This window comes from Pteropus alecto, unplaced genomic scaffold, assembly GCF_000325575.1.
Source record: "Pteropus alecto unplaced genomic scaffold, ASM32557v1 scaffold18, whole genome shotgun sequence".
Lineage (NCBI taxonomy): Eukaryota > Metazoa > Chordata > Mammalia > Chiroptera > Pteropodidae > Pteropus > Pteropus alecto.
The window spans coordinates 1226566-1251452 of NW_006440649.1; the positions used below are offsets into that span (position 1 = coordinate 1226566).

Genomic DNA, 24887 nt, shown 5'->3' on the forward strand with positions numbered 1-24887 from the left:
GCACAGCTGGCTTTGAAGCGTCAGTGGCCTTCCATGTTGTCTTTGTTGCTAATCACCAGGAATGAAATTGTATATGTAAATATATATAGATAGATGAGATCACATATATTACACGTACATGATAGATTATGTATGCTATATGTTACACGTAAATAAAATACGTATGTAAATAAAATCACACACATATCTGCTTACGATCTACTTCTCTTTTTCTTAAATTTCTTTTTCAATTACTGTTGACATACAAGATGTATTAGATTCAGGTGTATAACAGAGTGGTTAGATATTTACATACCTTACGAAGTGATCGTAATAAGTCTAGTCCTCACCTGGCACCGTACATAGTTATTACAATATTATTGACTATGTTCCCGCTGCACATACCTGGGACTATTCGGTAACTACCAATTCATACTCCTTAATACCTTTCACCTTTTTCACTCATTCCCATCTGGCAACCATGAACGTTCACTGCAGCATTATTTACAACAGCCAAGATATGGAAACAACCTAAGCATCCACTGACAGATGACTGAATACAGAAGATGCGGTACATATATACAACGGAACATTACTCAGCCATAAAAAATGAACTATATCCATTCGCCACAACATGGAGGGACCTAGAGGGTATTATGCTAACTGAAATCAGAGAAAAAAGTATTATATGATTTTCCTTATATCTGTAATCTAAAGAAAAAAGAAATAAATGAACCAATGAAACAGAAAGAAAGCCGTACGCAGTCACCAAACTAATGGTTGCCTGTAATCCAGTGCTGTAGGTGTCTTTTGGTGTCTGATATCGTTCACGCAAGAAAACGAACATCGTCCAAACGTTATTTCTTACATACTTGGCTCTCGATTGTAATATTTTGGGTCAACAAACAAAACCACGTTCGAATGACATGACATCATGCTTTACACAGACCCCCCCGCCCCAGGGGTAGGGGAGGGAGGGTGCCCTCAAACTTCCCAGCAGTCCACTTGCCAGCGTCTAAGAGAATTTTTCCAGGGCATAAATGCTCAAGTGTTTAGTGTTTGTCTAATTAGTAACTAAAAGAATTGGGATTCCACACGAGTCTGTGAAATAATACATTGTTTATTATAAACGTTTACCTAAGCCCATAGATAACCTTACGTGAATCATCTTTCGAGGTGGTAAAATACCCAAGATAAGATCATGTTTGTGAACTTGTGTTTACGTAGGCAAGAGTACGGCTTATATGTAAATGCCTGGGAAACATATTTTTAAATGGAAAAATTAAAGTAATGTATCTTTAGCTCTAAGTATTACAGCACAGGCGGATGTTGCCATATTGGATTTGCTAAGGTCATATATCATTTTCAAATATCCTGGGGTAGGAGGAAAATGCAGGTTATTTCATGGGGTTTAGGAGGAGAGTCGTCTGATGAGGATGAATGCTTTAGATCCCAAAGCAGATAAGGTTTAGGATTTTTCACTTTTAAATCAAGGATCTCTACACAAGGAACAATATTAAAGATAATCTCCTTCAATCCTTTTAATTTTAAGGCTATGAGACCCCTGCTATTTAACTAAGTCATGAAATGTCGACTAAATTGCCAGCAAATGGCTGTAAAAAGTAAACACGGAGAAGCTTTTGAATCGCCCTAGACCTGCGTTATTATTAGCTGTGCCTTTTTAGTGTCCCAGGCTGCCAATGTGCAAGGCCCTTCAAACTCACTGCATTCAAACTACCGTTTGCTACCGTTCTGGGCTGCAAAGCATGTTGCAAAGAGGAATTACGCGTGAGTATGTGAAGCACGCGAGAGCAGAGCTTGAAGAAGGTAAACATTAGCCCCACTTGGCTGTGATGCCGAGTAAGGTACAGAGGCTGCCCAGACGCACACCAGGTCTGCGGGATGGGGAGGCGGCCCAGAGTCAGACCCTTTCAGCTGGAGCCACGCGTGTTATTCCTCGTTTCCCCTGCAGTCCCGTCGAAAGAATTTTGAAAAGCTGGGCCGGAGTGCCGTTTGCAGAGTTAGCATCACCATCCAAAGCGACCTAGACTGAGATGTCCGATAACCATGACGATGACAGGTCAATTCTCAGTCAAGTCGTGCCCAGGTGACGCAGGCCTCCACTCAGAAACGAGGAGCAGGGACCAGGGCATCCGCGGGGTGACCTGTCGGCTGCGAAATGAACGCAGATGCGCCAAGTCTCGAGTGTTCTTAATTTTCTTCAATAAGGGGCCCACTGCGAGCAATCGACTAACGCTAAATAAGGAGGAAAAAGAGTATTTATCCACAGGTACCAAGGCAACGTCCACGTGTCTCAGGCTCGTGGACCGTCCAGAATGAACCGTGGCCCCCTCCTTTGCGAGCTTGGCCGGAAGCGCGAAGCAAGGCCTCACGTGGCTGTGGAGGCTTTAAAGAGCAAGCTGCACACGACGCACAGGACAAAGACGACAGTCTGGACTCCAGCCTCGATGGGCGTAGGGCAAGGGATTTAGAACGTCCAAGCTTGACTCTCCTGAAGATTAAGTTACTTTGGATACGGGAAGGGACCAGCCCAGCTGACCTTCATTTGTCAGAGCACCAGCTTGATGCCAGGAGACTGGGAAGAACAGGGTAACGTCAAATAAAGACAAGAAAAAAAGAACGGGCGAAGGTCCCCTGCAGGAGCAGCCGGGCTGTGTCTCTGTCCCCAGAGCAGAACTCGGTGAAGTCCAGGGACCCTCCCCTCGCATGCGTATCCGCTCGATCCATGAGCGTTCGCTAAACAGTTCAGTGAAAAGCACATTTCCAACACGGGATCCTGTAGGTACAACACCGAGCACCACCGGCGAAGCCGCCGGCTTGCGGGACGTTGCTGTGCCATCGGTAGGCGCCCCGGGGTGGAAAGATGGGGGCCATCTGGGCTTACGTCGTTGCGCGGGGACCCGGCCACAGCTGCGGGTCTGGCGTGTTGTGCTTCCTGGGTCTTCACTTCTGGAATCGACGGCTCATCCTGGGACACACACAGCTGGACTGAGACGCACAGCGGATGAGCCAACGCCTTCAATCGCCATGTGTTTTATGTCCATACCAAGAAAAACGACATCCTTCCTGGGAGGAAAAAATCCACATTCCAGACAGACGAAGCGAGACGAAGCTGTGACTCAGCCAATTACTACGCCAGGCCGACCCTGTGTTCCGGGCCGAGCGTCGGCCTGGAGCTGTTTACTCTGTAGGAAGGGAGGGCTTGTCAATGAGGACAGTGGCATCTCGGGGTGGGGTACGTAGGGACCAGAGAGGAGGCTCTCGTCCCTGTGGGCGGAGGGACCCGTGGGCACGGCTGTGGTGTGGGGCCGGGGACGGTCACGTGGAATGAGATGATCGTGGCCTTGGAGGCCAGAAAGGCCGCTCCAGTGAATCGAGCAGCTTGGGCACAGCCCGCTCGTGGGGACAGCAGGAGGCGGGCAGAGGGGATGTCACGTTTGATCGAGCTGCGTTAAGTCTGGGAAGTTAAGTCCTCTTCCCCCGTCGCTGTGGAAAGCCTGGGGTCGCACAGGGAGGTGTGTGAACTTCTGCTGCGGACGCCGGGGGCGTGTGAGATAATTCAGGGGGGACCAGAGCATCGCCACGGGAAGGGTTTGTCACCTGTGCCGTTTCCGGGGGAACCCCGATAGCCCAGGCCTCCTATTTCTGCCGCCGGCCTGTGTCCCAGGCTATTCCCCTCCCCCGCCTGGTTGACATCATTATCCAGCCATTACATAGAAAAAAGTCACCGTGACCAACCTGTACGTGCAGTAAGAAGGTCGCTGATTATGTTTCTCCACTCTTTGACGCTGTTTTATATGAGAGTTTGGTAGTTTTCATTCATAAATCTTGTCTTCACCCTTCTGCCCAAGGAAACAGCACTTATGGCTCCCTTCCCAAAGAACTGCACAAAGACTCTCCGTCTCCCCCGGCCACATCTTCCGTACAGACTGGAGCGGAATGAATACGGCAATGGCCTTTTAATACTCAGCTGTCACTAGAGTGAGATGCCAGCTACTGTCTCTAAATATCTGTGTGTGTGTAACAGTGAACTGTTGTTCACACACGTCCTTATACAGAGATTTAACAGAAGGTTTTTCTAAGGCTAAAACTCAACGCATCAAAAGCTCTTGTGAGGACAGAGGCAACAAATGGAGCTCTCTGCTACTTCATTGTCCAATGTTTTCACAGAAAAACCCACCGCCCCCGGTGGGGGAGGGAAGTGAAGAATTTTATTTCAAACGCTCCAGGAAAGTCAGACGAGGTTCCATGAGCTGTACCAACTCCTGCCCAGAGAAAGGTCATTTGGACACTCAGCGAGACCCAGACCGTGAATTCTCTCGGGGACAGCCTGCGTGGGGTCCCCCGGCGTGAGCGATTTCCACGGTCCCTCCACGCGCTGGGACTCGGCGCTGTCAGGCTGCGCGATGCCTTCGCTGCTGTCTGTGCAGCGCTCGGGGCCGGGGCGTCGGGCTGAGGCTGAGATCGCATCTCGCAGCCGCTACCGAGGCAGAATCCTGGCTCCTGAGACCGTTAAGGAAAATTATCTGCAACCTTGGATGTAAAATATGCAAAGTTTAGACCTGCTCTGTTTACTTTCTTTTTCACTGCTGCAAACTCTTCTTTCTTTGCCTCCCTCCCTCCCTCCCTTCTCTCTCTCTCTCTCTCTCTCTCTCTCTCCCCTCTTTCTCTTTCTCCTCTCTTCGGCTTAAAAGAAATGGGCTGGGTTGGCACGTGCATCAAAGCAATTTTCGGAGACTGCACTTTGACAGGTCGCATTAAGAACGTTGACTTGTGAAAACAAAGGGTGGTTTTATCATGCACATACATTATGTGCTTTAAAAAAACGGAAGGTTCACACTCCTTCCACGGGTCCTGGAGCCAGAGCAGGATGGAGTGTCGTGTATTTTTTCGTTTTAGCTTTTGAAAAGGTTTTCTCAGGATCCCACGGCTGAGAACGCTCGGGCAGCATGGGCAGCACGGTGCACCATGGCTTCCACGAGCACTTAGTAAAATGAAGGCGACGTCTAGTTATTCAGCATGAGGCGAAGACTGTGCTGGGTCCTACTGGGGACATGCAGACAGACGGACTGACATCAGGAGAAGTTCGGGGGAGATCGCTCTCTCCCAATGAGTGGTCTACGGGGTACACCGAACCATGTGTAATGGCTGCGTGGTTCAGACAATGATTGCATTGAAGCGCGTGATCATATTTGGTTGCGAGTTCTTGAAACACTGTATTTAAAACCCAATTGTGATCTGCGTGTTTCTCCAGGGAAGGAAAGGCGGACCCCATGGGCATACAACAGCACGAGCCAAGGTCGCACGTATGGTGTGGTAACTCAACGCCGCGGTAACTCAACGGTTTGATTGGGCACCTGAACTCTGCGTACAGAACGAGAGCGAGACTGTGCTGGACACATGGAGTGCTGACCCTGAACTACAAACATCAGGCTGGGGTGAAGCCCTGAAGAGAAAGTGTGAAGGTCAGAGCCGCGAGCAGTGATGAATCACCCAGTCACGGTGTGCGGTCGACTGGTGTGCGCTTCGAAAGAACATTTGCTGGGGGCTTGTCATGACAATTTAATGACCGAGAGTTGTGTTTGTAATAGCTTCAAAAACAAGTGAAAATGGTAAAGAAGATGGATGCAGAATGCTGCCTCTGTATCTTCATCCATGTTGGTGCAGTGAGGGAACAGTTTAAAAACCACTTCATTATTGGCTTGGCCAAAGGGTAAGGGCAACTGATTCTCTAGTGATTTAGTAAAACCTGAGAATCATACAGACGACAATGAATTGGAAATTCGAATGTAAGGAGGCAAACAGGTAAACACATCATACGCAACAGCATCAAAGATACTAAATACCAAGAAGTAAATCTAATTAATAACGTGAAGTCTTTACACAGGGAACAACAAAAGATGCTCAGAGAACTTAAAGGAGACCTAAATAAAGTAATACATCATGTTTATAGATCGAAAGACTCAATATCTTTAAGGTACGCATTTGTACTAGTTTGATTTATGGGTTTAATGAAATCCCTATCAATATTTCACCAGGTTAGGTTTTTTGTTTGTTTTTTGTTTTTGTGGCAACTGAGAAGCTGACTTCTCAAAGTTCTACAATAAGCAGAAGTGCCTAGATTGGCTGAGATCATCTTAAAGAAGACTGAACGTCAGGGGCTTCATTTACCAGATGTTGAGACATACGATGAGGCTACAGTAAATCGAGACTGTCACACAATATTTCTAAAACACGCAAAACAAGAAAAAACGAGATAGTAGCATAAGAGTAGACAAAAAGATCTGTGGAAAACAACTGAATTGGAAGACGATCCATTTATACAGCCAACTCACATACGAAAAAAAGACCACAGCGTTTCGATGGGAAAAGCTTCGCTATTTAAGTCAGTCATTTGGGATCACTTGGATGTGAATATTTAAAAAAATATACTTACGTCTACCTCCAATAAATTAATATGAACTCAATCACAGACCATCTTTAAACTATAACTAGGACAGCTTGTCGGAATAAAACAGAAGAATATATTTCTGGACTTTGCGTCTACAACAACTTTGAAACACCACACAAGAATCACTAGACATAAAAGAGAAAAACTGATAATTTTCTTTTCATTTAAATGAAGCACTTTTCTTCAGGCGCACACGTCGGTCGGAGACTTCAAGGATAACTTCGAGAACAGGACATGATAGTCAAAAAGACCAGTATCCAGACTATGAAAAGAACTCCTACGAATCTATATAAAAAAAAGACTACTGAACTCGGCATTTTAAAAAGACTTGAACGGACACTTTCCAAACGAAGACTTACACATGGCCAAGAAGCTTGTGAAATGCCTCAACTTCTTTACTCACCAGGAAAATACGAACGAAAGTCAGAACAGACGCCACCGCCCGCGACTGGAGCGGATGAAATTCTAAAATGGACATGAAAATGGAAACAAACCTAAAGCAAATTAAAAAACGCACAACCTCGAGCATTTCCATGCTGTGAGGCGCCCGAAAAGCATACGCATGGCTCCCGGTCGTGAGAATCGGCACGGGCACCTGGAAAGGTGTGTGAGTGTCGTCGAGAGCCCACGCTTATGGATGCGTGTCACTGCCATGTATGCACCTAAGGTCACCGCATAGGTCTGTCCAATGAAAGCGCACGAATGTTCACTGTGGCTTCATTCACGACAGCCTCAAATTGAAACAACCCAAATATCCATCAACGACACATGGATAAAAAAAATTATAGTACGGTTTTAAAAAAAATATATTACTAACTAATCATAAAATTGGAATGACGTGCCGCTGCACGGAGCATGAGTGAATCTCATGGACATGAGGATGAGAAAAAAAACAAAAAAAACAAAAAAACCCACAAAAAAGGGAAGCAAAGGAAGGATGGTGTGTGGCTCCATTTATGCACAGGTCAAGCCAGGCCGACTAATCGGTGACGATGAGGTGAGGCACGGCACGTTCCAGGTTGCAAAAATGAGCCTCCCACGTCCTGGAGACAATTATCTTCTGGCCAGAGTGCTGGGAACAAAGACACATCCCCGTGTGAAATGTAACTGAACGTCACACTTCATGACCTGTAGTTTCTTTTTCTCATGCTGAAAACATGATGGGAATACTCAAAACTCTTCCCCCTTTACCTAGAATGCTGTGAAATGTTCCGTTACAACACAAAATGATTACACAAAGGCGTTTTTTTCTTTTTATAAGAAAGGAGGCAAAAATCGATTTCTGCTTCATTTCCCCCCGAAGAATCCCATTCACATATACATTTTCACATATTATGCATTTCAGCAAAACAAGGGAGAAATACATTTTCTTCACTTTACTGAGAAAAAATGGTGCCCTGAGGCTAGTAAGAAGCATAGCAATGATGGGAAGCATAAAAACAGAACTATCTTCTTTTATAAAATTGATTGCCCTGATCACAGGATAGATTGGTATTTCCAAAAAATGTTACCCAACAGAATTATATTATATGTGAACATTTACCCCTCTCGTTTCGTTTCTAATCGACGTTACAGTCATCTCGGGGAAGAGAATGGTCCTTTGGTCATAGACATGAGATCACGTGCTGAATTTGCAAAGATGGGTCACTTTGACTAGAATAAATTCATAATAGCAGTAATAAGGTTCAAATAGCCAATCCAATATTCACTGTATACCTTTTCTCCACTCTTTGGCATAAAACGACATTCATGGACAGCTTCTCAGGCTCATCTAAAGGCTCATATTCTAAACTGATTCAGATTTAACTAATTTGAAGCATCTAAGTGACGCCGTACGAGGCAATCGCGTCATTGTAAAATGCCCATGGGTTTTGGGTTCGAAATGATTTTTGAGCGAGTATATTCCACAAAGCTCTGTTGTAACCAAACGAGTTATTAGATCTTTCAATAACCTCACCGCTCTGTTTTCCAACAGGTAGCAGGGCTCCTGTGAGCTGCTGATCACTTCTTTCTGGCCGATGCATGCAGAAAGCCTGGCATCTTCACAGGGCCGCGTGTGTAAGACTTATCCACGAGTTACGAGACAAAACCTAAATTGCCAGGCCATACGTCGTTACTGCTCTGCGTTGGTTAAAAGAGATTGGAATTAAAGGATTGCATTATTGGAAACCTTCTGATAAATGTCAGTTGAAGTGATTTCTTCCCCCCAAATGGGACAGATTGGCAGTATACCAGATATTTCACAGAGAGCTGTATTTTCCTTGAGTATGTAGCGTGCTCCATGAAAGCTTACGGCGTGGTGAGGCTCATATTTGCTCTTTCTCACACCACTGTGATGGCCGATTCATCTGTACATCACTGAAATTCATTAGGCCTGCTTGACCCCACTGCTCAAATGACTGCAGATCAGGCCGCGTTGTTTCAAGCAATAAGAATAAGTGAGATCTTGGAGAACAGACAATAAATGCAGGGTCGACACGGCGCACAAAGTATGCAGCTTCATCCGATTCTCTTGCTAAGATTTTTCTACAGAATCCTTTGAGGAAGGAAATCAGCTTCTTCCTTACATTTCCAAGATTGTCTCTGCAATCGTCGACACAGCCTGTTAGCAACCCTGATTACTGAATTCTAGAGGCTTACGGAAATGCTCAGGTTTGTCACGTGTGCAGAGATGGCCCTGCCGACCTAGTAGAGTGTTCCTGGGATGAAGCTGATGAAACGTCGCGTGTTTTGACACACACCGCAAAAGGCCGAGCTTCTAGACTCAGAGACAATGACGAAACGGAGCTCAGGCTTGTGCCATGTCACGCGGCATCACCACCCCTCCTTGCAAAGATGACGGGGACATTTGGGGGTTCTTTTGCCATCTAAATCTGGATTTTGTAGGGCACCGTACGCACACATTTCCAAAGGCATCACCCAACGTAAAATGGTTCAGAAGTGGGTGTGCCTATCCGACTTTTAGTAAGCGATGCTCTGTGACATGAATTCACGTGTCCAAGGTTTAGAGTGGCCAGGGCCATCCTTCAAGAAATGGGTTCTTTCCCCAGCAGGGTTTCCAGCTGTTTCAAAGCTGCCAGCGGACGAGCGGGCAGAGCCACCGCAGGCTGGTTTGCTTTCCTAATGCAGGTCCTGGAGGCCCAGAGGCAGAGTCAGACACTCGATCACGCACTTTCTATTAAAAAATAATAATAATAAAAAAAACACACCATATGTTTCTTTAATACAATGACAAAATAAGACTTACCAAAATGCTGTATTTTCCGGGTCTGGCAAAGTCAGAAATAAAAGCACTTAACGTAGCTAAGTACTCGGAAGACAGTTAAGCCAATAAACCTCAATTTTTATTATTTCTTAACTTGCACTGCGACAGTAAGTACCCTCCAAAGGAAAATGGAGAAACGGACGTGGCACGCACCCATGACGGGGACAAGAGGCATGCGCACTGCCCCCAGCAACGCGGTGACCGCATGCTGAAAACTGTCCTGGGCAGAAAGAGCCTGTCCTTGCTACTGTCCCCTCCCCCACCCCCGACCCCGTCCCCAGCCCCATGGGGGAAGGGAACAGGGAGAGGTCAAGGCAGAGGACAAGCTTCAGCTCACTAGCCCCTCGGTGGCATCTGCCGAGGGGAGCAGCTCTTTGGGAAAGGACATCAAAGATGCCGGGCGTCCCCAAGGCGGGTGCAGAGACAGGGCTGGCAGCCTGGGAGCTCTCACGGAACACACATTAGTCCGCTCTCCGTGGAGCCGGCTTCCTCTCTCTCCCCCGTGCTTTTCACGACTGAAAAGAAAACTCCATTAGCACTTTGACCCAAGGGTGGCTTTTTCCAAAGGGGCGACACGCGGAAAGCTTTCGCTTTCTGTTTGATAAGTTCACAAGCCACATTTCGGCCTTCGCAGCTGGGGCGGAGCAACGCGGGGCCTCGCGGAGGCGTTTTAATGCTGGTCTCATGGCCCGGGCGCGCGCTGGCGGCATCTATTCGGTCAGGCGCCAACGGGCTGTGTCTGTGCCCGCGCGTCAAGGGCGGGAGCCCCGGGGACGTTCCTCTTCGGCGTCATAATCGTGTCCTCGCTCTCTGACCCCTCTCTTTAGTCCCAGAACTTCCCAACCTCCTCCCAGCTTCTAGTCTTTGTTCCTCGGACACTAAGGGTCGCACGCAGCTGCCCGCCTGCCTGGCTCCCCGGAGGCCCTCTCGTTCCATTTTCCCACTGTGCGGAAACTGCAGATTCGGCGGGAGGGTAAGAAATAATGTCGAGGGGTATGAGGTGCCCTCTGCCCACTTTTCCCCAGGGTGACGTCTCACACATGTACAGTGCCATGGCACCACCGAGAAACTGGTGTGCACACGCACGCACACACGCACCAGCCCCACTCACAATCCCCCACGTGCACGCACACGCACACGCACACGCACTGCGTCTCGGCGTGCAGCTCCAGGCCGTGTCATCACAGGCCTAAGCATCTCTCCCTAGGGATGCTTAGTTCAGCCAGCATGTGGATCAAGGCTCAAAATTCCACGTGTCGAAATCTGCCCAAACTGTGTGGGAGCCCAACCCCGCCTGGCCCTCAGCGTGGGACCCTGTTTGGCGGGATGTGAGGCATTCTGGATTCTGAAACTCCTTTCAATTAACCACTGGTCAGGACGGCGTTGAGGAAGGTTCTCCGAGGGGTGCAGGCAGTCACTGGCGTCTGCCGCCATCTGTCTTAACCCTCACCCCTCGATTTCCCAGCCATCTTTCTCTGTGATCGACGTGATCCTATGTTTAATTTCCGTCAGGGTCCGATTTTGGCCCTGAGATAACAAAAGTAGAAATGGAAACAAATCTGCCGATGACCGAACACAGATACTAAAATACGGTGGAGATGGCTCACTGTTTGATTTCGCTTTACTTTCAATCCCCCAATTATGACGGGGACAAACGAGCTCTCCAATGAAAGAACATGTTAACGAGACAATTTCCGATTAGATCCAGAGCATCAGACAGACAGACTGTGCCGCCCAAAGGGACACACGTGTAGGATTTTAATGGCCTGCCCAGCAGGAAATTCCCTGAACTCGCCATAGGGATGAGAAGCAGAACATAAGAAACGCGTCGCATGCTGAGGTGGTCTCGCGTTTTAATACATGGCGTGTAGACCGAGGGAGAGATTTGTGGGCACTTAGTGGTGGCTTCCTCTAAAATCAGAAGGTTAAGCGCTCCTCCCGACAGAGCGTGACTGTGAAAATTTCTTGTCCTGGGGGAGGTTCGGGGCCACCTCCCAGACACCGACCGGGGACCTGGGAAACAGCGCCACACCCTTCCAGGCCTGCAGGCGGGGAGGGAGCTGGACATAAGTGTTCACGACACTGCTCTGACTGCTTCTAGTTCAAGGCCATCACGTTACCAGTCCCTGGCGAAACGCCTTGGCCTGAAGGGGTAAGGTGCAGGTGACCCCGGAGCCGCGTCGGCCCAGACGCGTGTGTCTGGGACATGCTTGGGTTCTCACGTCAGGACAGGTGGGGGGCACGGTGCACGTGCTGCCCTGTAAACAGGCAAGGCTGAGGGCAAACACTCTATTTACGGGAAACGTTTCCACCGTCACAGAATCATTCTCAAAGGAAGAACAGAGACTTAGGTGTTGTAGCCAGAGCGAGTGTGACGATTTCGATGGGACTGTGGTGATGCCAGCTCCTGTGATGAAGAAAACGCGGACAGACACAATCGATAATAACCTTTAGGTAAAGCACACGCGCCGCATTCGATCTGGTCATCGCGTGTCCCCTGGACGCCCGGATCCGCTCTGCCATCTGGATCGCTCACTGCCTTCGTCACTAAAAAAGAAACCAGTTCTGACATCTCTGACATCCCGGGTCTCTGCTGGGAGACCTGTCTGCATTTCCCGTTTTTCCCCAGCAGCCACAATCGTGTTTCACAAGTTTCTCTTCGTACGGAGCAAGAAACAGAAAGCTTCCTGCCGAAGCAGCAGCCGGGATTGGCGGGGCCACCGCGGTCTGAGCGGGGCCGTGGCTGAGCTTCGTTCTGGAGCCCTGAGGGCCTGTCCCCTCTGCCAGCAGAGATGCATTTTCCTGCCTCCTCACAGGTGAACTGCTGGTGTCAGGCCAGAGACCAGGGGCCGACGGAGAAAGCGCCAGCGAACGGGGGTGGGGGACCCCCACTTTCACTGGCGAGGCCTTTGACACCTGCAGCTGGTGCCTAAAAACTGGTAATTCGAGAATGTCAAGAACCCGCAGCGTATTTGTTATCACCATCCCCAGTGGCAGCCCAGCCACAACGGCCGAGTCCCCTCCTGTGTGGGCGACGCCACCCTCGGCGTCCTGGCTTCCTTTCCCGCCCGGCCCCCCACCCGTGTTATCAGGACACCCCAGAAAGCTGGACAAAGTAGTCTTTGCTGTCTTCCCGGACCCAGGCCTGTAAGCGTTCGCCTGTTCCTCGGGGCGGCCTCCCCTTCGGCAGACACGGCCAGCTCTCTCCACGGACGCTTGGCCGGACTTTAAGACTTTGCGGATCCCGCCGGGCAGAAGGGACCCTCCACCTGGAGACAAAGCGCAATCGAGACGCGCGCTTTGTGGGCTGCACGCTCGGCGGCGTGGCAATGACGGCGTTTGAAAACGAGCGCCTGGATTTTTTTTTTTCTTTTAAACCCAAATCCTATTTGTTTCGGAGGCTACCTTTGGGGGCTATGTCTAAGGAGAGGGTCTCGGAAGGGGAAGACGCTCCTCTTACCTAGTTCCCGGGACAGCACGCTGTGGGTGTGTGACTTTGAGGACAACACCGTGGGGACGCGGGTCCTCATTCTGGGATGTCGCCGGCAAAGCGCCAGCCGCCCACTCCCTCGGAGAACGGGCTCCGCTCTTGGCACAGCAGAAACAGAGTGGGAAGAAGCTGCTTTTGTTATTAAGCCAGAGGGAGACAAAAGGGGTGATTTAAGGATAACTTTGGCGAATCGCTTCTCGGAAACATCTAAGCAAAGAAAAAGAGTTCTGTTTGGGGAGCTGGAGGAAGTCTCCCCCGCACCTCAACAAGTGTGGGGAGCATTCCATCCCACGCACACGGCTCTGGAACATGGCGACAGTCACCGCTGTGAATAAGAGTTTGTCTGTGTAAAATTAACAACAGAAAGACAGCCCTGGTCCGGCTATGCGCGATTTCTGCCGAGAAAGTTGACCGTCAGCACAGGCACGTGTCACTATGCACCTTGACACTATGCACCCTGCTGCAAGTCCATCTCACAGCTGATGAGGGTCTCAGGGGGCCTTCGGCCTTCATCCCGGCCTCGGGTAACCCCGAGCTGACAGGCAAAACCAGCAAGCTTCAGCCGATGCCAAGATGACTGCCTAGCCCATGAATGGTGTGAGTGTCACAAAGCCACTGACACCTGGGCTGTGCAGGCTACAGAGGCGGAATTACGTTAAATGAAAGGTTTTCCAGCGTGGCCGGCATCCTCAGTCTGGGGTGCGTTTAATAGCTTCGGTTTGGGATAGTTTCAGGAATTCGCTTTCCCTTGCCCTCTCCTGAAGGGTGTCTTTGCTTTGCATTTATGTGTTGAGCTCAGACTTTTAGGTTAACATCTTTATTCATACCCTAATCCAGGGTTTTTCTTTTTCTTTTTTTTTTTTGCAAAATTTTCCTGTAAAGCGCTAGAGAGTAAACAGGTTTGCTTTTGTAGGGCACGTGGTCTCTGTGGCAACCACTCAACGCTGCCACGTTAGCACAAAAACAGCCATAAACTACGTGAGCGTGTCCCAATAAAACTTTATTTAACGAAACAAGCGGTGGGCTGGCTTCGGAGGGAAGAGGGCAGTGCTGGCAATTAATTTCGCAGGGGGATGCGCTAATGTTTCGGGGTGATGGCAATATCCTTCATCTCATGACGGTGGCTGTTTCATGAGTAGATACTCATTAAGATAAAAAATAGATGCATTTCACTGTGTATGAAATAACCTCAACCAAACTAACACACGTACATGAAATGAACTGAGAAAACCCACGAACGTTCTATTTAGGGACAAATACAGGTAGTAAAATTGTATTTAAAAAAAAGTAATATAATGAAGAAGCACAAAAATCCAATAAGGTGGCTACTGCTGGGAAGAGAGAAGGTATGATACAAGAGGAAATATGATACAAGAGATCGATTTAGCTTCACAGGTGTTTGGTGGGTCCACAGTGCTTAATTTTACTTTTGTGTTTCATAATATGAACGGAAGTAACGCACATGTTGTTTGGATGTATAAAACGCTGTATAATACATTCTCCTTCGAAAGAAAAGCTTGGTGTTTGGGTCAGAATGTTCCACGTAGTCGAGTTCCAAGGAATTTTAAAAAATCCTTTGGTGTCTTTTCTTCTCTGAAGCTGAGTGAAGGGCCAGGGGACGAGCCAACCCCAGCCCAGGGGGGGATGGAGAAAGTACAGGTGTTGTACACCTGTGTCTGCCTTCGACACGCTGAAACGCCACACGGTGAAGACAAACGATCTCTACGTCACAAATGTTCCAGGGAGCGCGAGGAGGGGCGGGCGGAGGATTGAGGACGTGGCCCAGTGTGGCCTGTCATCGTCACCCACCAAGGGACACCAGGGGCCCAACAGTCCACATCCACGAAGGATGCTACGCCTTGTCTCAGCACGGTCCTCTCTGTAACGAAGACGTTCCAGACACGATGCGGTCAAATACTCGGTCTATAAATACTCGGACGATGGCTGGACATGACTCACTCAGCTTTTCGGAAGCCGAGGCGCGATTTCACGTACAGTGAACGCACAAACCTTAACCTTAACGGCTCCACGCTCTTTCCTGCGCACGCACCTGTGCAAACATCGCCAGGCTACAGGGCGGCACACGCCCTCCACCTGCACGGGCTCCCCTTGCACGGATGGCTCCAAACATCACCTCCGTTGCCACGTCCGTCACCACGGGTGAGTTTAGACTGATTTTAAATTCTATACAAATGTCTCCAACGTCTGAAACCCAAGTGCCAACACACATTCCTACACGTAAACACTCACGTCTGCAGCGACAGCCACCTGGGTTTATATGGACGTCTCCAACGGGAACAACCCATGGCCAGGCGGGTCCTTCCGGCCCCACCCGCGGCGGTCCCCAAGGCTCGCAAGACACCTGTCATCACCCACTTACATAATGGTTCCAGCCCACTATCCACGCAGGGCAAGGCGATAGATAATCCACAGTCCCACGAGATACGACTGTGTCCCCGGGGTCCCTGTTCACACCCCGTCCTTCTGCCTTCAGCGTCCGTCCCCACGCGTGTCCACAGCTACACGGGCACTTTCCCTGTGGCCCCCCCAAACCGGGCCGTTCCATATTAGTCATGCAATGAGATGGGTTTTGCTCCAGTCTGCCTTCTATGCCAAGTCCTCCGATGGTTCAAGTGATTAAGAAAAAAAAAAAAAATATATATATATATATATATTGCATATATTAAAGTTCCGTCTCTGTGCCGTGAAGTTCTACGGGTTTTGCCAACTGAGTACCGTCCTGTGTCCACCATTCACAGTTTTGTCACAGTGAAAGGTCCCTGTGCTTCACAGAGGCGGTCAGTCCCCCCCATCGTCACCCCGTCCCAAGCCCTGGGGAGCACTGACGTTCACCCTCTCTGCAGATGCGTGTGTTCCAGAATGCCACGGGCGTGAAAAAGTACAGAACACAGCCCGGGAAGACAGACTTCTCACTTAGCGACAGCCAGGTAAGAGTCGTCGCGCCCCTTTGTGCCTCGATAACGCATTTGTATTTTTATTTTTCCAGACGCTGCGTAGTCTTCCGTCCCGTGGATGAAGGATGAGGAGCGTGTCTGCCGTCCCCCGACGGAAGGACGCTCTGATGGCCCCCCGTTCCCGGCGATCGTGAGCGAGGCCGCCGTGAACACCCGTGTGCAGGTGTGCGCGTGCAGGTGTGCGCGAGCAGGTGTGCATGTGCAGGTGTGCGCGTGCAGGTGTCCGCGAGCAGGTGTGTGTGTGCACGCGTTCCCTGGTACGTCGGTTCTCGTTTCGCGACACGGCGGCCAGACTGTGTGATCGGCCTACGCTCGGCTTCGGTCGACCACGCCAAAGCGTCTTCCGAAGCGTGGCACGGCGCGTTCTGCCAGCGCCAGCTCCCCGTTCCCGCGACACCGCAGCGGCTGTGGCACCTGCTGTGCTCAGGTTTGTTTTTTTAGATTCGATCGAGCCATCTTAACAGCTGTAGGGCAGCTCAGGTTTGTTTTCCCTTTTCACTCTGCTTCGGTGAGGCGCCCGTTCCGAATTTTCCTTTTGCCCATTTTTCAGTGAGTCGTTTCTGCTCTCGTGGTTGAGTTTTAAGAAATCTTTGAATATTTTGGACACGCGTCCTTTGTCAGCTGTATAGATATGAGTATTTTCTCCCGGTCTTGTCTGTTTTCCTTCTTTTAACGGCATCGTTCACAGAGCGGTTGTTCATTTGAACAAAGTCCAACTTACCAGTTTTGTTCCTTCGCGGATCACGTGTACGGTGTTCCACCCAAATCACCGCCAAACCCAAGGATGCCTAGTCTCCTACGTTATTTTCTAGAAGTTTTACGGTTTCGCCCGTGACATTTTGGTCTGTGCTCGGACTGGCGATGGTCTCTGGAAAGCATCAGGTTTCTGAACGTCTGAGTACGTCCATCTTTTTTTTTGCACGACGTCTACGTATCCCAGCACGCAAACACTTAGGGTGCTTCTCCCCCGATTCGCCTGGCTTCCTGCCCAAACGCCAGCGGGCTCCCCGCGGGGTTCTGTTCCACGACGGTCATGCCGCCTTGCTCGATGTCTCCTGGGTTAAACACATGAGCACACAGGCTGTCGGGGACACGACACGCCCTCACGAAACGTCCACCGCGATGATGCTTTTCCTCCCACCTCTGGGGTCATATTTATACTCGACCAACCTGCCCCGGGAAACTACTGAGTCTAACAATCCCGTATCTATAGCAAGCGCTTGACTCGCTGACGCCTTACGCATTCTTCTCGTTATGTAGATAATGGGGTCCTGGGGGTCTGGGGGTCCACGTGGATGAACCGCGCTGAGTATCTGCCTCATTGTCATCTTTATTATAAAACTACTACAGCATCTTAGAAAAAGAGGGGCCAGAGGTGTCAGCGATATTTACTCCACTTATAATATATGTAGCGTGTTCCTTCTTCCATTCACTAGCTTTTAACGACGTTTCCCAACGTGCTGCGATCTTATATTTTTAATTCGGGACGCTCACGATTATGCCGAAAGTAAGCTCATGATTTCAGAGAAGATGAGAACCGTGGGTAGCTCGCCCGTCTGCGGCGATAGATCTGGGGCTCACAGGCACAGCCCCCCGTCTCGACGCTCCCGGGCATGTTTATTCTGCCGGGCAGACGCCCAGTGTTTTGGCGGCTCCTTCTTTCTTGGCTTTTCTGGTTCGGCCGCAAAGAGGAGGAGGAGAAATGGAAATTAGAAAGTGCAGTGCCATCTGCGCGAACTCTGATATTTTTATTTTCGTTGGGTCTCTACACGTGCTTCGTGAAAAGCAGAAAGCTGGGTGCTGTCGGAAGCCAACGTTTTCGCAGGACCAGGTTAAAGAAACTATTTCTCTTCATCAGCCGACGTTTTATCTTCTAGGACGGGTTTGGCCACGAAACGGTAGGAAGGAAGCTCGGGGTGCTGAACCTTGGTGACAAGTGGATGTTATGTGGGTCCAACTCAAAACAGGTTTTGGCAGGAACATCACCGTCTGTGTGACGACGTGTGTCATCTGACATTTCATAATGGGTGACACCACAATATGATTCCATTTATATCAGACACTGACAGATTTCTGAGCCAAAGAGTGCTTTGAAGGGCACGGAAAATTGCTTTTTAAAAGATGCCGTAACCACCATAATGACTGGTTTAATGACACAGAATCCCACTTATCGTACACTGGTACAAAAACCCCGTGCTAAGCCAAGCAACCCATCCAAATTCCTGTACCTCCTCCTTCACCAAGGACAAGACCTACAGCTCTGTGACGGATGACCGAGGGGGTCGCTTTACTCGACGCGGACAACGCCAGGGTCCCACTGTGTGCCGCAGAAATTCCACGAAGCGGGGTGACGAACGAGAGCACAGCGCTGCAGAACACGTTCTCGATGAGAAGGTAGAAGGACCAGCATAGTTCTGATTAGAACGTCATAAGCAGACTGACGCTGTCCTTGGGGCCACCGTGACGCCCCCCAAACACGAGTCAAAACAGCCTCCGCCAGAGAGGACGAATTTGCAATGTGCCGATTCACCGGCCTGAAACAGATTCTATGATATTCTGCTCTGGTCTACTCTTTAGCTAAAGAAGCAGAGGCAGTCGACAGAGAAACAGAGAGACTTTTTATGTATTTGTAAATAAGCCAGGCATCAGGAAGGCAGAAAAGTATTTCTAATGATGTCAAAAAAGGAACCCGTTTCACGAGAATAAATATGTATTCAAAGTGTACATTGCATGTCTGGGGAAAAAAAAAAAACTTTAAAAAACATTTTCTCCGAAATGCCAATTGGGAAATAGCCACTGAACGAAATTTCAATACCGATTTGGAAACACTTTTTTCAGTGCTTTTAGGAATATTTTCTTTGCCTGGAAAACAACAGACATTAACAATAGTGATGTTATAGAGTTTGGCTCAATGGCCAAAAGTTGACAAATTAGGATAATGTCGTCTAAAGAGCAACATAATTTATTTGCGTATTGTTGCATTAGGAGGGGTTTCGTTTTCAACAGGGTAAGATTTAAAACCTTCACTGGGACCTGTATGTAAACATGATGCCGATACAGATTAGTGAAATTGTTCCATATACATGTTTTCTACTGATGAGATATAAAGTAACGACTTGAAGATGAAAATAAAGGACCTCAATACAAAAAGTGGACTAGGTGTCACCTGCCGAGAAGGATCTCATTAGTGTTGAAAATGTGGAATCACGTGGCACCTGCGTGACTTCGGCTATCCTAAAAGACGACCCGACTGAGTAGAAGGCAGTTTCAATTCCTCTCCTAGGAAGCGAACAAAGCGGGCACTGAAATGCAGTCCCCTCGCACTGCTGGGACGTCGTTCTGTGTTTCCTTCTTCCTTCCGCTCCCCTCGAACGCACAGAAACTTTTCCTGTCTTAAATGAGATTCTTCTCCGGCGTGATCTCCATGATGAGCGAGATGGGCGGCTGTGATGTGCCACAGGAAAGGTGGAGCCCGGACGCTTCGCTAGTGGGCAGCAGCCACAGAACGTTCCCTCAGATGAGGGGTAAGAGCAAGCGACACGCACGGAGGAAATAACGGGTCGGGATGGAAGTGGCAGGTGTGCCCTCATTTCCATGGAAACCAGGTCCGGTGAAAACCACAACTCCAAAAGTTACAGTTGTGTCTACAGGACCACGGGAAAGTTCCCCAGTGGCTCCATTCTAAATGGTGCCAGAAAACCCAGCCTGGCTTCAAAGGGACATAAGCACTGGCCCCTACGTGTTTGAAGTCCTGGACACAATGCATATATTCATGTCTACAAAGGAGCCATTTAGGGGAAAATGTTGCTTTTCATTTTGCTGCCATGCAGGAACGTCTCTCTCCATGTTCAACTGAACGAGGAAAAAATACGATCCTGATTATGTGCCAGTGAACTTGGACTCTTAGGCTCTGTTTATGCAAGTTCTGGCAAACGAAAGATTTCCACAGAAGGTTGCTTCAAAGGGGAGAATTGTGAAATGTTCGGGCAATTTTCCTAGGTGGACGCCTAGGGCTTTTCTGTGCACGCCTCCTCCCGAGGAAGCGTTCTGCTACGTATGTGTCTTTTACACCTTTCCTGAGCTAATACAGAAAACAGAACAGAATATCCATTTTGAGAGGCCGTGTCCTCTAATATTTGTCAAGCGGAAGCAAAAAGACAGAGGTAGATTGAATTTTTTCAATACTGAAATCTTAGGTGTGGATTCGATGCAAGGCTAAGGTTGCCAAACTAACACATTTTTGGGTCAAGGAGCGGGTTTCCCTTTGCCCTGCTTGTCGACACACTGTCAAAGATGTCGGCACCGGCCAGCGTGACAGCTGATCTGGAAATACCTGTCCCCACTCTATGGAATCGAGCTCCTCTCTTATACAGAAGGTGAGAACATGAAAGACGAGACACACCGTCCCTTTTTTCAGTCACACGAACCAATCACCCTTCCACGAGGCACAGTGAACCCCCAGACACAGCCTCGCCATGGCCGCCTGGAAGCCTAGCTACCAGCACTTATAAACATATTTCCTCGACCACTCCTCTTAACTTAAAAACTCTCATTCGTTTTAGGTGTCTCCAAAGTTACATTTTTCCTTGCGAAGTGAAGACTGAAATTTCTGGATAAAATAAGACATGCTTTTAAGGCTGGTGGAAAAAACCATGTTTTTGGATTAACTGAGAGGTCCAACTGTCTTTGAAATATGTTTGGCTCAGCCAACTCAGATGTTCTGTGCCAGAGTCAAAATTCCTTTTCCTTGAAACTCTAGAGAATTTTCAGGAAATTCAAATCGTATGGCTATTGTTCACTCCCACACTCAACTCAGAAACTATTTTTTTATGAGCTACTTAATGTGCAAAAATTGTTCACATCTGATTTCTTACAGACAGAAGGCCACGCGTGCCAGGAATATATCAAATTATAAGCCCAAATTTTGGGTTTGCTTTATATTTTCTACCTGCTTGCAAATGTGACGTGGGCGCTAGCTACATTCTTTCTTTATTACTTCTGCTTCTCTTTAAAAAACCCTTTCTAGACATCTAGATGTCTCTTATTATCTTTCACTTAAACGAAAAACACGAGCAAAATAAAAATGCAAGCCGAAGAGCCAGATGAACCCAGAAACGTAAATTCCTGTGAAAATGAAATGAGGAGTAAAAACCAAAACAGATTCAGAATCTTTGAGCCCCACGCCGAGGGCTGTCCGCAGACGCTAACTCCCTTGTCTAAGGAATGAAATAAAGGCTGGACGATGTTTCCATTACATGTTTGCATCTCCATACCGAGGGATTTTTACTCAAACCGGGAAATGATGACGCCGGACGTCTTTCACACCGTTCTAGTTCCTAACGCTGTCAAGTTAGGTGCTTCCTGCCCTGACGCTGAGGAGCGAGGCACGCCACCGAGGCCCCCGTGATGCACACGTAGTGACAGCAGATCAAGAAGCAGGCTCCGTGAGCAAACGCATCCTTAGGGGCCTGGAGCGAGACCCGCATTTAAACCACGTATCTGCTGTCGTGGATGCGGGAGCGTCACCTGCCGAGGCGAAGTGGTCCAGCCACGTCTGCTCCTTTAAATCCACGACAGATGCGTCTGAGGATTGAAACGGGTAAGACAGTCAAGGTGGAGATGTGGGCATTTTCTTTCTTCCCGAAAACTTAAGCGATCGAGCGCGAATGTTTTGATATAACCTTGTCCACACCTACACCTGTTCTTCCGGTGAAACATCATCGCGTGGACCAGGAGTCTAAGTACAAAGGAGAAAGGCCGGTATCCTGTTACTTTAGATGACGTGAAATCACAATGGACGGTGAAAGCTGCCTTTTCTTACGAAAGAATCGAAATTCCAAAGCCAACACACAGACCAGTCTTTCGATGAAAGAAAATCTAAGATCGGACAGGTCCATGCATTTCAAACGGTGAGTGAAAACAATCTCTGCCCTTTGCCCCGTCAATAGCCACAGGGAAGGTACCAGAGCCCTAATTCAGGCATCTTCTCTGCCGTATTCAATAGAAACTAAATATGCAATTTGTAACTAACTAAAGTGACCGAGTCGAACTTAACATAAAAGAACAACCTTTCTTGTTTTAGGACCCACAAATCTTATGAATCACACTGCCTATCAAAGGCCTGATAATTTCAAGAAAAAAATTTTTTTTTTTTTCCTTGAGTCAGAATTTTGTCACGTGTGTTTTTCTTTTTACCAAGTAAAGAACGCTAGTTTTGTCTATCCCCCCAGCCCCCATCTTTCTGGCTCACTCTTGAATTTAGGATGTCATTGCCATGTCAGGAAGACCTTCTTACACGGATGCTCAGAGGCGATGTAATGCCTGGCCCGGGGGAGGCATCGCACACCACAGAACCACGGGGTCTGGCTGTCCATCATCACTTTGTTTCTATCAGAGACGAAGCTCAGGGCCCGTGGGAGTGAGGACCCCAGCCAAGCCTGGACAGGGACATCGGAAGTCTGCATGATTGGAAGGTCAAGGACAGCTTGATGACTCAGGTTCTACTTACAGCTTCGGCAGCATGGAACAACCATCATGTTTTTGGTTTTGACAGAGCATCTTTCGGGAGGAAAATCACACGAGAAGACTCTTTGCAATCTGCTCTGGTTCTAATAGAAACTTCCTGTTGCATATTTAAAGTTTTAACTGCATTTCAAGTGGGGAGCCCGTACACATTTCGTAGAGTTGAGGTAAGGCCTATGACTACTTCGGAGATTACATAGTATTTCACAAATTTCGAATGACATTTGTATTTGAGAACTAAGTGTTCTGATGTGACACTTCATGCTAATAATGCTACAGAGTACAAGTAAACCGATTAAGGAAAAACACCAACATATTGTCTCTGAAGCTTATATTATCTGCCTATTTGTGGGTTGGTCATTAGGCCATTTAAGGAACATTCTGAGCATTCCAGGAAATAATACCATGGAATGTACTTCATTAGGAATAATGTTCGATGTCCCGAGGTTTTAAAATATAAACCTTGAATTCATTCCCTGTGTACTTTTCATAACTTGACGATAGTTTTATTATTTATTTCACCTGATAAGTGGACTCCACTCTGACAAAATTGGCTGACGGCCATTTTGGACTGTCTGTGAAGTCACCCTCAGGACCACGAACCGTCATTGCACTGAAAATAAGAGATGACATTTGATTCAATGTGACCACTTGAGGGCAAAGCTCTTTTTTGCGGGATGAACGAAGAGATTAAGCCTTGCTGTCCATATTAAGTTCTTGATCGAGTTTTTCAATGTCTGGTATTTAGGTCCAGACCAAAAAAAAAAAAAAGAAAAAAGAAATTAGGTTGAAGTTGGTACATTACGAAAAAAAGAAAAAGTGTCAGCCTCTGTTGTGACCAGCAGCACCGAAAAATGACAGCATTGAGCCGAACACGGGAGAAAAGCTGTCGTTAGCCCAGCGAAGGTGCATCCTGTCCCACACGGCCACCCTGGCTGCTTGCGACAGGCTGGCGCCAGAGAGCCTGCAGCGTCACAGACAGCTGGGGACCTCCAGAAGTTTGACGACAGGGTTTGCACTCGCCCTGGCGTGCATCTTCATCTTCCTGAGTTATTTTAAAACGATTGTCGACACGCACTGTTGTATCAGTTTCGGGTGTACGGCACGGGGATGAGATGTTTGCGGACCTTACGGAAGACATCACCGTGATGAGTCTGGGGCCACCTGACGCCACAGCGCACGTGTCTATGATGCTATCGTGACGTGACTGACCACAGTCCCTGTGCTGTCCGTCCTTATGCCCATGTCACAAGTCAGTCCTGCCAATGTGTACTTCTCAATCGCTCTCCCCTCTCACCCCGCCCCCCGCCCCCCACATCTGGCCACCGTCAGTTTGCTCTCTGTATCTGTGAGTCTGTTTCTGTTTTGTTTTGCTTGTTCGTTTTGGGACTGTGTTTTCCTGACAGCAGCCTGGATTTGGTCTTTGGCTGGAAGTTAATTTGAGAATCGTTTGCCATCTGGAAAGTTTGGAAATGAGAAACAGTTGTAGCTTCAACTCGGCAGTGCCTGGCTCTCTGCATAGTGAGCGGTTCCTTCTGTAACCCGTCCATCTCCCCTTGAATTTGATCGTGGGCAGACAGAAGAAGGCAGGTGGCACCTTGCACGTGACTTCTCCTCGATCATCCAGTTCCACAGGAAGACCTACCACGTTGCTTCAGGTGACAGTGTGGCTAAATCATCTGCCTCTACAGAGCAAAGAACTCTTTTCTTTGAGATTCTAGTAATATGTTTCTCGATTTCTTGCGAGCTCTTGACAAAATCTTCTTAAAGGTTTCACGAGGCATCTCTTCCAGAACCTTCTAACCTTTGCTCTAACCCACGATGCTAAAGCTGCAGTTTAGGCCTCGTTAGGACATCCACCCGTGCTCAAACGTGGTGACTTAAGCAGCAGATGTTTATTATGCTCATGCATGTGCCATGCGGGTCGTGGTCATTCTGGAAGGCTTGGCAGCGCTCAGCGCTGGACCAGCGGCACAGTGCCTCGCCTAAGGCCGGCAGCATCCCTTCCACGGCGACCTCCTCGTGTTGGTGGCTGGCAGATGGCGCTGGCTAACGCGGGCTGGCCGGGGAGCCTCGGTTCCTCTGCACACACGTGTCTACATGTGACTCGCCGTCCGTCACAGCACGGTCACGTGGTTCTGGCAGAGAGCCAGGCGGCAGGTGCATCACCACTTATGTCCCAGA

General features: G+C 48.6%; 1 long non-coding RNA gene across 8 annotated transcripts in view; it reads right to left on the reverse strand.

Moving 5' to 3' along the window:
* The window catches only part of LOC107196100, a 168358-nt gene that overhangs the window by 53453 nt on the left and 90018 nt on the right, over positions 1 to 24887 (reverse strand). The window lies entirely within an intron of this gene.